The 3,924-nt window shown below is 37.7% G+C and overlaps 1 long non-coding RNA gene across 1 annotated transcript; it reads right to left on the bottom strand.

Annotated features, from left to right (window-relative positions):
• Positions 1-315: 315 nt before the first annotated feature.
• On the bottom strand, positions 316-3,157 carry LOC136691003 (uncharacterized). Its single transcript, XR_010801823.1, has 3 exons — positions 3,063-3,157; positions 567-841; positions 316-395 (listed from the first exon to the last, which is right to left on the bottom strand). It is a non-coding gene; the product is annotated as an uncharacterized lncRNA (long non-coding RNA).
• Between the last annotated feature and the right edge of the window lie 767 nt (positions 3,158-3,924).

Genomic DNA, 3,924 nt, shown 5'->3' with positions numbered 1-3,924 from the left:
TAGAGGAGTACACATACTAAAATACTTGTTGTTTGAGTAGTATATTTCGTAGCTATCGGGGGATAGGAGGTGTGTCAATATGTGAGGCTTGCTATGGCTGAACAAACAGCACATAATGTGAAACAATGAGCACAAAGAAGACATGTCCTACAGGAGGATGTGGAGTGGGTGTGGAATGTCCTCCTGGGGTCTCGCATGGAACACAGGAGACTTCGAGGAACACTTCCCCTCTGCTGTGTAAGACAGCTGTTTACACACACACACACGCACCCATCCATCTCAAGTTTATGTAAGAGAGGAAACCATTACTATTTACTCACATTGTCCAATTGTCTCAAGATCTGAGGAGTATCAATGAATTGTACTGGCACAAAGTTTGCAGGCAGGATGTATGCCTGTAAAGAATACATAAACAACACCACATTAATAATAATAATAATAATTAATTAATGGTCATTTAATGATATTATTATTATATATATATATATATATATAGTGAGAGAGAGAGAGACATTCACAGAGAAATCACAATCATGCAATGTTCTAACATTTATTAATGCACATACACATGGAAAGTGACTTGTCGTGGAGCTGCAGGATGCATCAGAGCTCTGCTTTATGTCCCACTCCCTTCTGTCTCCTCCTCCACTCCTCTTCCTCTCCTCCTCCTCCTCTGGATGCTCCTGCCCTTCCTGCCCACTCTCAGGGGATGGGGCCTGGGCTCTGGCTCCAGTCTGACACCCTACTCTGGCTCCTCAAGCCTGGACACTGCCCAAACTTGGTGGGAGAAGAAAGTCTGGCTGCAGGCATCCAATCAAAGCAACAGCATTGACCACCAGCCCTGAGGAGAGTACAAATTAGATGAGACTACTAAAATATAGTCAAGGACTATGCTTTAGTTTTTTAGAAAAACTGTCATTTGTTAAATGTATTGTAGAGGGTTAACAAAATGTTGTGGGGAATGCATCCTGAAGTTTCAAGGACCCACGTATTCTGATGTTGTTCCAATTAAAATTTGTCTCATGAAGATTAATCATAATCACAGGGACTAGGCTATAGCTAACATGTCACCAAGCTAATTAGCATGAACTGTACATGAAGTGCACTGAAATTGTGAAAATAAAAAACTTTCTATTTTACTCAATTTCGGACACCCATTTTCTAGGATCTAACCCAGTTAACAGCCAGATAAGTTTGTGTGCTGCTCTAGACTAATACATAGTTTGTTATGGTCATAACTTTTATTTGTTATGAATTCTCTCCCCACAGAGCTAATACACGGACTCTGTGTGTTAGTGTGAGTCAAAAAGCTCAAAAATGAGTGAGAGTTTTTAAAATCTTTATCTGGAAGATTGGGGAGAAGCTTTGTATAAAGCCCCTAACGCCCTCCTCTCATCTCGTCCAAACCAGTTTAAAGAACAGAAGCACTGCACAGCTTTCATGTCTCCATGGTAACTCAGTCCTTTGGGGTGCTATTGGTGTGTGTGTATGTGTGTGTGTGTGTGTGTATACCAAGAATATATCACATTGTGGGGACCAAAACCTCTTTAAACACTCACACTGTAGGGACTTATTTGTGGGGACCAGCTAATCACTACATTTTGAAGTAAAAACATGTTTTTTTCTGATTGGGTTAAGGTTCGTGTTTGTTAAGCTAGTAGTAGTTATGGAAAAGTTAGTGGTAAATCTCCACAAAATCATGGAAATCTATGTAATGTTCACAAAATACACAGATACGAGATTGCGTGTGTGTGTGTGTGTATGTTTAAGTTCCGGAATGAACAGAAGTCTTAGAAGGGGAAAAAAGTGAGTGGCTGAAGTAAAACAGAGACTGAATGTGAGAAAGACCGTGGAGATGAAAAAGAGACATACTGAGAGATTCATTATGATGACATCACACTCATTTCCCACTGCGGCCATTTTCCACAGGGAGCCCTCACTGTCTATTCTGCTGCTTTAGTGTCTCTTCAGCTCTGTGGGCTGCCTATGGGAGGCCATCCACTGGCTGTGAATGGGCTTTTTGTTGGGGAACAGTGAGCCGTTTCTGCTCCCACAGAAAGCCCTGGATAATTTAGTGTGGATGCCAGGAAGTCTGAGCTCACAGAACGACAACAATAGCAAACGTTATTGCTCCACCTCAAGGGGTGGAAAAGAAAGAGAAAGAAAGCACAAGGAGAAAAACAGCTATAGTGGCTGTATTCAAACAGACGTTCCTCCCACAGTCCAGTCATGCCATAGTTTTTCGTTTATTATTCCAGATACAGGATAGACCAAACTCTACTGAACTTTCATTACATTTATAAATAAACTAGCCATCTGCAAATACGCCTTTGTGCACTGATATGCACAAAGCTGTTGTTTTACGACCAAAAAAAATTAAAAACCTCTAAAAATGCCAATACGTGCAGCTCCCGTACAGATTTAATTAGCCTCGGGTGCCATCTAGCGTTTAGTACGGCTTATATAAATGTCAAGCAAACTTCACATCTAAGCAATAATAATAATAATAATAATAATAAACTAAAGAATAATACACATAGAAAGTAAGCACTATTTTATAAAGTTAGCAATCTTTTATTTTATTCTATTAAGAGATCTGTACTATATAGTGGTCCACTTATACTGCTTAGATGCCCGTATTTTCCTGTTCTGTCACAGGGAACGTTCCCACAACTTTGGCTAATGTAAATGTTTCGCTATGTAAAGCTTCTCCTAATATTAGACGCAAACAGTCTTACAATGCCGTTAATGTAACTTTCCATAAACGTTACTTGACCTTGATAAAAGTTCTCTTAATTTTAGTCTGAAACGTTCCAGGTGAAATTTACATGAACGTTCTTTTAAAGGTTTATATAAATAGTCTAAAGGAGTATATGTATGGTATTCTTTGGACACATATTAGGAAAGAGTCACCTGTTTTACATCAATGTTTGAGATTAAGGTACACCATTGAAAGATGTGGATCCATTGATTGTGTTCAACATCATGAACTTTTTTTTTGTCTTATATTTAATTCAATAAAATATTTAAGATAATCTATTACTTACTTATGTTTTACTTACTTTATCTTTGACTTTTTCCTTATTTTTTCAAACTGAAATTTCATAACAACTGCACGAAAAACTGCTGTTAGGATAAATGTTTTCCACATTCCAACCCATTTTGCATACTGTTGCCAAGGTTACAGAGATGGATGGAGCTAGTTTGGCCGGTTTTCTAGAAGGGGCTGTTCTACTGACAGGAATAAAATAAATGTTTTGATATTATTACCTGTTTTATAAGGTTTGTGCGAGGTTTGTAGAGCATTATATAAATAGATCCCATAGATTTAGTACATTTAAGTTAACTAACTGATTTTACCAGTGCAAACATTAGTTAACAGCTATTTAATGTTATCAGCTAGCTAAGATTAACTAGCGCAATTTAGCTAGCAATATCTGACTAGTTATGTCTTCATTAGTCATGAGGTAAAGCTGATTGTATAGGCTCATATATATATTAGGTTACCTCGCTAATTTTAATGAATAAGTTTTTCATTTTTAAGCAGTTTTGTGCTTGAATGTGGCACTGTTTCTCCGTTTAACACGCCAGCGGGCAAAAACACTCATTGCTTGTAATTGTCAGTATATCTCAAGTATTACAGGAACCAAATTAAAGCTTTGTCTCCGCTTATATATATATATATATATATATATATATATATATATATATATATATATATATATATAGGATAAATAAGTACTTTTGGTTATCGACCAATAACGGTAGCTCTACAGTCAGACCAGGCTACTTCACCACGCCCCCTTCTCACTCAAGCGAACCAAAAGGAGTAGGGGAGGGCGGGACTAGTTTGTGAACGAAACCCTTCTCGAAATTCTATGTTAATTTCTTTGTTCTGGAAAAACAAAATCCCGGATGTTTGTG

Source organism: Hoplias malabaricus, chromosome 3 (assembly GCF_029633855.1).
Source record: "Hoplias malabaricus isolate fHopMal1 chromosome 3, fHopMal1.hap1, whole genome shotgun sequence".
Taxonomy (NCBI): domain Eukaryota; kingdom Metazoa; phylum Chordata; class Actinopteri; order Characiformes; family Erythrinidae; genus Hoplias; species Hoplias malabaricus.
Note: the sequence above shows the minus strand (reverse complement) of the source record. Positions and strands in the feature narration are given on the sequence as shown.